This window comes from Poecilia formosa, unplaced genomic scaffold, assembly GCF_000485575.1.
Source record: "Poecilia formosa unplaced genomic scaffold, Poecilia_formosa-5.1.2 Scaffold799, whole genome shotgun sequence".
Taxonomy (NCBI): domain Eukaryota; kingdom Metazoa; phylum Chordata; class Actinopteri; order Cyprinodontiformes; family Poeciliidae; genus Poecilia; species Poecilia formosa.
The window spans coordinates 39618-52265 of NW_006800738.1; positions in this window are offsets into that span (position 1 = coordinate 39618).

The window sequence follows — 12648 nt, forward strand, 5'->3', positions numbered from 1 at the left end:
CAGTGAGACAGTCATTTTGCCTTTTTTAAATGATCCTGAGGGTTATGGAACAAAAAAGTCAAGTGGTAGACCCATAAAAATATCACCAGCTCTGAGCCACAGGATCCGATTGGCTGTCCGTCAAGACACGGGACGATCCTCTACCCAAATTAAGGCCATTACTGGTGCTGACTGCAGCCCAATAACCATCAGACGGCATCTGCGAGAGAAGGGCTTCAGAAACAAAAAACGTCTTCAAAGGCCACGTCTTCTTCAACATCAAACCAAACATCCAACAAAAGTTCCATTAAGCCACTATTCTTAGAGACCTCCCTCCCCCTTTTTTGGGTGCCTGGCTCCAGATGAACAAGGGGGGGAATCAACTTTTGGGGTTATGCTCAGCTATGAATCATAGCTGAGCATAGACAACAACACCAATAGCCTACAAGCTACTTGTTAACAAGCTTAAGGTTCTGTATTGATATTAGCTAGCTAGTCATCCTTTAGCTAACTTTACCTGCATCCAACAGCTTTATTCAACAGTCTGTTAGTTTGGGGGAAAAACTGTGAAAAGTTCTTTGCGTTTTGCTGGTTTGCTGCCGTGATTCTAACACACCTGTGTAGCTCTGCACAGCAGCAGCAGGTCTCCTTCACTGCCCACAGGTGTAAACCCATCGCGAGTGTCGAAGTGCTCATGTTGCGTTTAAAGGCGGCTCTGAAAAACAGGTTACCACATGTTAACAACGGATTAAGCAGTTTTAACTGCTGATAAAAGTGACAGAGGACACAGATATGGGAAGTGCGGAAGCCCCTATTGTATCAAATTGACAGAGGAATGACAGAGAGTTGGCCATTCTAAGGTAAAAACCCAGCGCATACAGCGTTCATGTTTTTTGGGGGGTTTTTTCATCCAGACGGCTTCCCGCGCTCCCCCTGCAATGGCACGGCGCCCCCCCTAGGGAGCGCGCCCCACAGTTATGAACTTAATGAGTTGTTTGATAACTGTGTGAATGCTGTTTTTGGACTTCAGCTCAGCATTCAACACAATCATCCCCCAGCACCTAGTGAGCAAACTAGCTGCCCTTGGGCTCAACACTCCCCCTGTGTAACTGGCTGTTGGATTTCCTCACAGACAGACCCCAGTTTGGGAGGGTTGGGAAAAAAGCTTCAAGGGTCATCTCCCTCAGCACTGCCTCCCCCCAGGGCTGTGTACTGAGCCCACTGCTCTTCATGACTCATGTCTGCCAAACCAGGTTCAGTACGAATCACGTCATTAAGTATGCAGACAATACAACAGTGGTGGGCCTCATCAGGGACAACGATCTAGGTGAAACATCTGGTGGACTGGTGTGATGCAAACCATCTAATTCTGAATGTCAATAAAACAAAAGAAATTGTTGTTGATTTCAGGAAAAATCAGTCAAGTCACACACCCCTCCTCATCAGCGATGCCACAGGGGAGCAGATCACTGACACTTTGACCTGGTCTGTCCAAACCTCTGGCCTGGTGAAGAAAGCTCAGCAACGGCTGCAGTTTCCACGTCAGATGAGAAGAGCAAACCTTCCCTCTCCCATCCTCACCACTTTCTACAGAGGGACAGTAGAGAGTAAACTGACCAGCAGCATCTCCATCTGGTTTGGATCATGTAACACCTCTGACTGGCAACATGTAGAGAGTATGGTGAGGACCATCTGGACTGAGCTTCCTTTCATCCTTGACACCGCTCACCGTTGCTGCCTGTCCAACTCAGGCGATTGTAAAAGACCCCTTCTACCCTCAGCATGGTTTGTTGTCCCTGCTGCCCTTTGGAAAAAGGTTCAACTGCTTCAAATGCAGAACAACCAGATTCCACAACAGCTTCATCCCTTCATAAGACTACTAAACTGCCATTAGTTTAATCTTCTACTATATATATTTACATCAATGCTTTTATTATTACTTATTTATTTATTCAATATTGGAGCCTTGCAATAAAATTTCTTGGGATAAGGTCCTAGTCAGTGAGACTAGGTACACTATAATCTGTGTGTGTGTGTGTGTGTGTGTGTGTGTGTGTGTGTGTGTGTGCGCGCGCGCGCGTCATGATGTAGCAGTATATGGTGGTGAGAATGAATGCAGAGAACCCAGGTTGAAAGATGAAGGATGAATTTAATGGAAGCAACTCAACAGTCCAAGAAAACAGGCAGCACAGTGAGCAGAGATAAAGCTAACACCGGTAGCGACTGATAAGGAGAAGTCTGCACACGAGAGCTGATGCCGACACAGGACTTAACAGTTCAACTGTGCCGGCAGACGAACTATCATTAGACAAGACTTGACGACGTACGACAAACAATAGACGAGGACCCGGTGAGGAACACAGACAACAGGTGGGACTAAATACACTGGGAATGTCTCACTGGAAATGTTTTCTCTTCCAGTGCTTCAGATTTTGCTTTTTGTTTTCCCCGCGTGTTTAATCTAAACATCTTATCAGGAATCTAGAAATAGAATGAGCGCTGTCCCAGACTGCATGTAAATGAACTGACCCAGACAAGGCTTAAAAATACACCAGGAAAAACAAACCAAAGGAACAAAACACAGATAGCAAAGATAAGCAGATCTTGGTAGTTTTGGAGAAGCAGTTATCTAAAAGTGACATCTTCTGTTTTCAAACTAAACTCTGGAGTCGTTTGTGAGCCCTGAGTCAAATATCTGTAACAGTACTTGGAAGCAGTGGGGACAAGGCACAGCCTTGTCTTGTCCCCTCTGGAAGGATAAAAAAATTTGGATAACTGACCATTCGTCATAATTGCTGCTTTTGGTTTAGAATACAATATTTTCACCTATTTGCAGAACATAGATCCAAATCCAGATTTTAGACGTGTTGTTTTAAGAAACCCCCACTCCACGCGGTCGAAGGCTTTCTTAGCATCCAAAGAGAATGCCGCAACAGGGATTGGATTAGAGGAATTCAAATGTATTAGATGAACAAGCCTTCCCATATTGTCGATTGCAGATCTGTTCTTAATAAAGCCTACCTGGTCTTCATTTATGATATCCAGAAGTACTTTTTCTAACCGTGATGCTAGTGTTTTTGTTAATATTTTGCAGTCTGCTTTTATAAGACTAATGGGTCTGAAGTTTGATGGATCTGAAACATCTCCGACATTTTTAGGAATAAGTGATATCAGAGCCTCATTGAAAGTGCCAGGCAGAGATCCTGACTCAAAGGCTTCTCTATATACATCAATACTGTTGCTATGGTGTCAATATATTTTCTATAATTTTTAATTGGAAAGCCAGGCCCGCGATTTACCAGGTTTCATAGACAAGATCGTAGCTTTGATTTCTTCCAGAGTGATAGGAGAATCAAATTTTTCTCTTTGCTCATTGGAGATGGTAGGCAGCTTCAATGATGAGAAAAAAGCATTAATTTCTTCAGTGTCAGATTTATTAGTGGATGTGTAGAGGTTTTTATAAAAGTCTTCAAAGACCCTATTTATGTCTTTGGCTGCGGTGAATGTTTTACCTCCTTTTTTATTAGTGGAATGTTTTGGAGTTATCTTGTTGTTTAAGTTGTCTTGCTAATAATTTGCCACTTTTTACTCCACCTTGATAATATTTAAATTTAAGTCTAAATAAGGCATATTCAGCTTTTTCATTATTTAGTTCATGTAACTGATACTTAAGATTGAAAGCCCTTGACTGTTTTAGTTATTGGGTTACATCTGGGTTTGAGTAAAAAAAGTCGCTGGAGGATTTTTGCCCCTACTTAATAAGACGGTAAAATGAAATATGAAATCGAAAACAAAACAAAACAAAACAAAACATGGCTAATAAAAGAAAAACACATATTTAGCATCTAGAATCTTCTATTTAAAGCTTAAATTTTATTGAAAATCTCATACAAAGAAAAAAATACTCAGAAAAGTCTCCATCTGCATCAGCAGGACAGATGGCAGTCCTTACTTCTTCAGACAGACACCAACATTTTATGTTCTTTTTTCCCAATCTAAGCCTCCAAAGCAAGTCTGGTAAAAATAATAAAGTCATTTAATTGAAAGCATCTGTAAATTATTCATTATTTTTGTGACTCTATTGAAAGTATGCAACTATCAGGAACACACTGTCTTCCACAGTAAAAAGAGAGTAAAAGAAAAACATTTCTTTTTTACACTATTATTGTTGAATCATGAGCACTAACAGAAGTAAATCACTCATGCTGGGCTTCATTTGTTATTCCGTTCAATTCAGTTCAAGTACTTTACTGAACCCAAAGAGAAATCAACTGATCCTCGAAAAATGAAATCATCAGTTCATAAGAGCATTTTGTAATTTCTCAAGTCATCTTTGTCTGCTATTTGAATTTGTTTGCACTGAAACATTTGGGAGTCAAAAGCAAAAGAGAAAGAAGATTTGAACATTTTCCACCCTTATCAAATCAGAGAGAAAAGAAGTTGGCAGCTGCAGAACTGGACAGCGTGTACCGGAAACAGTAAATTACATCCAGACTCCACAGAGGACACACACATGATTTGTTTTAAACTTGTTTCATACCCAGTGAGTTATACACCCAGTGTGACTTTTTGCATTTAGATTATTTATTGATGCCGTCTATATTTTCTTAATCTTAAGCTTCTAATTATCTTACATACATAATGCAAGTACTGGTTCTGTGTCTCTGGGAGTTTCCAAAATTCTGGGCTCACACACGATCCAAGCCAATTGCTTTCCAAACTTATCCAAGTTATTAAGCAATTCTGTAAATAACCCCAATTTAAATTCCTAATCTATTGTTTTCTCTTTTTGTGCTTATGGCCTTTACTTTGTTTTATTTGTAAAATATATTTCGGCTTTTGATTTGATGCTTTTATTTATTATAAGACAACTTTCGCTGTTTATTTTATAGAACAGCGGCTTAACAACAGAAATAAATAAATAAAATATAGAGAGCGGAAGACAAGGTGCAACAGCGTTGTTGATGGAGGCACAAGGTATGTTTATTTTGTAAATAAGGATATTTCTGAAGTTGATCGATTGAAATTGTGAATTTGTTTTATTGCATACAAATAAAACAAGAGTTGATATTTTAATAGTGAACCTTATTTTTTGGTTCAAACGTTAAGGTTGTAAGAGTGTGATTTGATAGCTTACACTGTCTTTTTGTGATGTCTGTACATACTGACACTCACAAAAAGACACTCACCATAGTACATACTGTACTATGGTGAAACGCAGGGTTTACTTCCAATAAACCTCACTATTCATCAGTAAAGCCACAATCCTTCATTCGGGGGCGGGGAGGGTCTGCTAACAAATGCTATAAAGTTCATTTTACGTTTTTATTTTATTTTATTTTATTTTATTTTATTTTATTAATTCCTTAACATTTTTTTTTGTCTAAAGAAACCCCACAGATGTCATCAAGTCACCAGCTGCATTTCCATTACCCATAAAACTGCACAATTTGAGGTTGGTAAAATAAATGAGCTCAATGAAAAACAGTAATAAAACAAAGAAAAATTTTCGCTTTTTGTTAAAAATCCTTGGCGCTAGGATGAGACAAAGTTTTGCGTACATTTGTAATGGAAACGTAGCTAGTGACCTGCAGCGTTCACACTTCTTGGAAGAGGGGGTTGCGCCAATAGACTGTCTGGGAGAAACACTAAAAGAAGGGCCAGGTGTGTCATCTGTTAAAGGACAGTAAGTTGATGGCAACATTTGCCAACAAAAAAGTCAAGTACTTTACTAACTCCAAAGGGAAATTAAATGTTCTCGCAATTCAAATTACTCATACACATTTACTCCCGTTCCAGGAAGATGTAACCGCTAAACAGGACATCAGAGCAGACGTAGCATCTATGAAGAGAAAAGAACACAGAGAGAGATCAAGAAGGTAAAACAGCAGCAAATTCACAGGGTCTGCTGTCATCCTGCAGCAATCTGAAGCAGCAACTGGTTTGTTATGCGAGTGAATCCAGTGATTGGTACACAGTGTTGACTGGCTCAACGTCTCAGTTATAACAGCTGGTGTGTTGAGACATCAGTGAGGTTAAGCATCTGCTTCAGAATTCCCAACATTAAATATTCTGGTGAATTCAGATAAAGTGAAAGTTGGTTGTCAAAAGGAAACTGAAGAATGTGAGTTTAGCAATGATAGCAATGTAATTCTTTGCTTGTTTATCATTGATACAATGCTTTGAACTGTATTTGTATGACGTTTCAAAGCCTTGTTTTGTCCTCATTGTCTTTAATTGACACATTTTACTTACTAACTTAGTCAATGTAATTTCTTCTATTACTGTTCATGTATAATTGAACAATAGTTGTATACAATTCTGTGTAGAAAAATGGTTTTGTTTTTTACGACTTGCCTTGTGTGTAACCATTTTTCAATTTAAAAACAGTTTTGAATTTGAGAGTCCTCCTTTGTATTGCACATAAATTGCATTTGTGTTTGATCGTCGAAGAGTGAGCCATGAAGAAGTGACCTGTGCTTGTGTAGCGCTTTAGGTAGTCCAGAGGAACCCCAAAGCGCTTCACACGACATTCAGTCATTTGTCGGATAAGGAGGACAGTTTATGAAGTTTCAAGTCTTTGAACACCTCAGGTACCAAACAGATTCATATAGGTACGGTTACCTCTGCCTGACAGATACGGTAAAAAAAAAAACTACTTTAAAACGTCTCCCGACACCTACGTCAGCCAGGCTTTCTCAAAACTGGTGGTACACGGGCGCCCCCTAGTGGCCCACCAGGTACTGCATGTAAACGAACTTGTATTTACCGTGATGTGAGCTCAGTTCAACTAGTACAGAAGTAAGAGCTGTTTTTGTTGTTGTTGTTGTTTTGTTTTGATTTTTACAACTTTTCGTGCCTATGATGCTCTGCACGTGCATCAACAGCTGTTGGTATTTTTTAATCTAATTTAAAATGGCTCCGTTGGTGAAGAAATGCAGGAGATAGCTAAAACCAATAGAAATCAGTGCATTATTTTTATATGTAATGGTGCAGAAGAGGATTTTTTGACAGGCCTGTCACAATAAGCATGACACCAATTATTTGAATGATAAATGAAAACAAACTGAATTACTTCCAGATTTTTTTTCTTTCCTTTTTTTTTTTTACCAAAACTGGTCACAAAGGTCTTCAGTCTGGAGCTTTGGTTCTCATCTAACCCTTTTTTTAAGTTTTTATTTTGAAGGACAATTTTGTTTTACAGAGACTTCATAATTCATTTTATATTTTTTGTTTTGTTTATTTACTTTGGAAATTTAAAATGTCATCCAGTTGCAGTGTTAAATGTTCACTAGAATTTAAAGTTTGTTGATCTTTGAGAATGCGTTCTTGCATTATTTTTGCCACTATGACTTTAAAATGGTTGTTACGACCTGGCTCGTGAGCCGCAACAAAAAGCCAGGGAGACACGGCCTTCAATAAAAGAATACACTCTTTATTGAACAACCCAAACAAATAAACAGGGCCAAACAGCGGCAAGCGGGTGCCCCCCCCCTATGGTCGATGGCATCTCTGAAGCCAGTGATGAAGGAAAAGTCCTGCAAAAGAAAAGAAAGGTCAAACAAACAAAACCTAACAAGGACGGGGTGGCCAGACAGGTAAGGGAAGAGCCACCTCTGCAGAGCAGAGCTGGGTGAAGAAGCCGACTCCCTCCAACCAGCTTCAACTCCTCTCTCTGTTCACGCGCTGAAGCAGGCTGCTTCTATAGCGATGACGCGCTGGGCCTGGCGAATCCTGGTTCCGCCCACTCTGCTCCGCCTCAGGACAAAACACAATAACTGACGGATCCCTCCACAGAAAGTGGAGGGGGACGTCACAATGGTCTCAAAAAATGTCATCATTTATTGCAATAACTTCTGGGACAATTTATCATCCAGCTATGTTTGTTATTGTGACAGGCCTCATTTTTGCTTGTGCCAAAGGAACTCAAATCTATTTTCCTTTTAATATGCTCCTAAATTACAAATTACAATACTTGTAGAAAAAAACAACTTGCTTTTTGAAGTCCATGTGTTTGACACTGTACGAAAGCTTAGAATCCACACTTTCAGAGTCTGTAAATAACTCAAAACCAATGAACAAGTTATCCAGAGTTGACTTGTTCATGGCCAGTCACATTTACAAAACAGCACATTTTTAGTTAAGACATGACTATTTTCCTTTGTGCTTCTGCAGGGGAAATTTCAAACCTGGTGGTCCAACAGTGTTTGATAAATGGGCTGAAAAAGTTTGGGAAACAATGTCCTAAGCAAATCATGAACTTGTTTCTTCAAAATCATTGTCAAGAATGCCAAGAAAAGATGAAAAGTGCCACAAAACCAAGAATGTGTTTTCTCAACTCCAAGAAAATGGAATGGACTGAAATTTGTCCAAAACCCCCCACAAAACTAAATCTGTTGAATGTGTAATGTTGTTGAATGCCCTGCTCTCAGCAGAACTGCCCGCTCCGCTTTGCCTTTATGAAACAGAAGCAGGTCAGAGGTTTGTGAGCCCCCCTTGGGGTTTACTACAAGGTCGTGAGCGGACCTCGTCATACACAAAGTTTTTCACTGTTTGGCTTTGATTCTGTTCCAGATAAAGCTCCAGTTGTAGTCCATGTTTCACAACTATTTTATGTGAAATATGCTAAAAGGAATTTTTGTGTTTCCTTCAGCAATTAATCTCAACTTTCAAAGCTCTGTTGTCTCAGTTGGAGACCCCCCACCCCCCCCAAAAAAAAAACCTGACACTATCTATTCATAAGACCCAGTGAGCTTCAAGGTTTTGAAACCGGCTGCTGTCAATTGACATCCAGACTTCCAGGGAATGTTGGCAGTGCAGCGTTGCTGGCTGGATGTTGTCAAATTGGCAGCCCATACGAGAGGCATTGTTGAACTTTGCTCAGGTCAGAGTTCGCCTTCCTTCTCCAGAATCACAGACCCACCAGTCACCCGCACAGACATCTGTAAAATACCCTGACACATGTCTGGAGCAGTTTGATTTTGTTTTTGTCAAAGTTCACATGAAGACAAGCGTATCCTTATGAATTATTCTTTTCATTTCTCAACACCGGAGTAGAACTGGAGTCAGCATCGAGCGTGATCAGGTCTCTGATCGCTTGAAGCCTTTCAAACATCTTTCAGCTCCTAAAGTCACAGTGCACTTCGTTATTCGAAATCGACTGGGGAAGTTTCCCGTCACGAAACACAACAGAATGGATTTTGTGTTTCAGGGATAAATTGTTCCTTGTGCTAAAGGAAGTGCTACAGAAAAGTAACCACTTCTTCAGCAGCACTCAGCAACTGAAACGAACTTGAATTTGTACACAATGCGCGCATTGTGTACACAATGCGCGCATTGTGTACACAATGTGGTATTGTGTACACAGGCCTGAGTTTGTACACATTTATTTAAAGTGTATTGAGAATTTAAAGATAGTTATTAATTTAAATTATTCTTTCCACTTTTTGTAATGGATCAATATTACTAGCATTAAAAGCAAAAATGATAATGTAAAAAAAAAAAAGTCTGCTGAGGGAAAAAAGTTATTTTATGCTCCATCCTCATTTTCTCTGAAACTATAACAGCTGCTGTGATACTTGCACTTCTGATGGACTCTCCCTTAGCTTTATTTCTGATACCAAATTATTAAAGTAGTTTGTAATTGCTGATAAAAACTAAATTAGATTTAGGTATGCTATGTTAAAGAGAAACTTCAGAAAATCCTGTGAGTAGAAATGAGTTGATCAATTTCATAGCAGCCTTTAGTATGCTTAGTATTTCAATTTTCAAAAGTATGACATTAAGCTGATCATATGTTAAAAGACTGACATCAGATGCTAAATATTCAAGAATAAGTGATAATATTCATGGGTGAAATTAGGCCCAATAAGAAAACAGTACGGGATTAAAAAGACTTATTTCCATCATTATTACGTTAGAATATAAAAAAATATGTCTTGACATGGACTTGGGGAACTTTGCACATATTTTCCCTCCAAAATCTTTTCTTGAACAACACAGATGTGGCATTGTCTAAACTGGATGAGGATGAGGTGGGACTTGTCTTGAATGAGTGAACATGTAGGTTATGTAAACCCCACCTGGAAAACAAAGAAAAGGATTTTACGTTATGGTACTGTGGAGCCAGTGTGTCAAACACACACACTGACTCCACAAGTCCCTGATTGACCAGGATTTTGCAAAACCATCTGGAAACAAATTAAAGCGCTCAGTGAAAGACATGAAGGCCCTGATCTGGTGCCAGATTTACTGATCCCGGAGCGTGTTTGGACATTGTTCTCGGAGAGATGAAACCTATGCCTGTCATTGCCTCATAAGAGTACTTGTGGGGGTTTTGTTCATCAAAAATGGCAAAATTTCTATCTTTTCATGTACTTTCCGCCTGTATTAGTCCCACAAATGTGTCATGCCAACCTCAGTTAAATACTGATTACTAAATATAATAAATATGTGCCAATATTTAGTGCCACAAAAAGCACATTGACACATCCAGCTTGGAAAACACCATGCCTTTTTTTCTGTGACCATGTTTAAAATGTTAAAATGATGTTGTATATTCAGACAAATGCACACAAATATGTCATTTTATCTTCACAAACACTTTGCAGTGACTTCTCATCATTTTTCATTTCTGTATTCTAACCCTACCATTACCAGTATTTGAACAACCCTAAATCTAACCCAATCTTCACCAACACCTTAGTCTTAAACCTAATCCCTCACTCAAAAACAGCATGCAAAAATTCAGCAAGTGACAAAACTGCATCCTCCTCACCGCCATATAACAGTGAAACATGGTGGTGGCAGAATTATGGTGTAAGAAGGGCTTTCATGATCCAGGACAGGGCAGTTGATCTGAGTTGATGAGAAGAGTGGAGTTAAACAGAGGACAATACTGGAAGAAAACCTACGAAATGGTGCAAAAGACCAGCCAGCTGAGGGAGAGGTTCACCTTTGACCAGAGCCACGACTTTAATTGTCCAGCCAGTGATACAAAAGAATAGTTTAGATATAAACTTATCAGTGAACTAAACTGATCCAGTTCAGGACAAAACGTAGACCCAATACAGAATATTTTGTGGGACTTGGAATGGAATTGGAACATATCAGTCTTACTGGACTTAAGCTATTTTGCCAAGAAAGACTAACAGAAGTTGGCAGACATACAGTGGGTACCTCCCTATTTACGGTTCTCGGATTCTCCTATCTGCAGACGTTTCAGTGGAACACAACTTCAGATTATTTGCAAGAAATTTATCAACATTCTCCTAGTAGATGTGAAATATGCAAAAGGAAAAGTTAGGGAAGCTGAAATACCTAGCCACAATGCTACTTCACACGCAATTGGCTGGCATTCCAAAAGTAACCAATCAATCATGAGCACCATTTAGTTTTGCTTTGGTGCCAATCAGACACCAAAACTTTGGTGTCTGATTAACCTCAAGACGGGGAAAAAAAAGGGAAAACTGTAAATATTAGCTTTTGCGGTCGTCCAAGGATGGTTTACATTGTGCACTGTGCAAAGCTAACCCACACTTCACTGTGGGTTAGGTTAAGGTAGTTAAGGTAGATAGGTTAAGGTAGTTTTGGTGTTTAAGCTATTAAAATAGGCGATTATAAGTGTTCATTTATTTTTGTTTGTTTTGTATTTATGAGAGTATCTCAAGTATTCCCAAATTTTAGCTGAATATCAGAGATCTACTGTACCCCCAAACTTACAGCCAGAAGGTCCTACAAAATAATTGATCATCTCAAAATTAAAGTTAAATTAGGCTTAGCAACAAGTAGTACAGGATTGAATCTATAATCAGTGTCAGTGCAGTGATGAAGATGCAATAGACAGCCTGCATTTGATAAGAAAAGGCTTATTCCACAGAAGGCAGCGGTAGATCTACTCGAGTGTTTTGTACAGCTGAGTGTTTTAAAGGATTTCTCAAACATCTGCGAAAGAATAAGGGCAACACATCAGTTATATTTTTGATGAAGGAATGACATTATAACATGATGTAAAGCTCAAAAAAAATTTTTTTTACGTAGCACTGCCCCTTTAAAGGAGCAATCCTGAGTCACACTCAGGATCATATGTCATATTGGATCAATCCTGATCTTGTTATAAATCAGGGACAGTTTGCAAAGTCTTGACATGCTGTCTGTTAGAGGAATGCAGTCCAATAATTACTGCAGTAATTGTTGCCACACCTTTTCAAATCACTCTTCCCCAAAAGCGATAAGTCAAAAGGATTCAGAACTGAACAGCTTCTCTGCTCTGAAGTCTGAATGTTTTTGAAGCTCGGTTCAGCTGCAGTCAGTTAGGATTTCACACCGAGTCAATCTGCGAAGCTTTAACCGTGTAAATCACAAGAGTGTGTGAACTGAACATAGCCACATTACCCATCATTAACACCTTTGACACTTTTCTCCTTCTGTCAGAAGGATAATTAAATCTAAACTTGTTTTTTTTCCAAACTTGTCGAGGCTGTGTAGGATTTGAGGATAGCAGGTGGCCGCATGAACAGTGCGTTTCGTTTGATTCATTCAGAAATTCAACATTAACAGCTTAAAATCTCTTATTTAATCAAGCATAAATTACAATTTATTTTCTAATGGAATCAATATTACACTTAATTTTCAAAATAAAATAAAGAGTTCTTAGCAGTTTCTTGCATG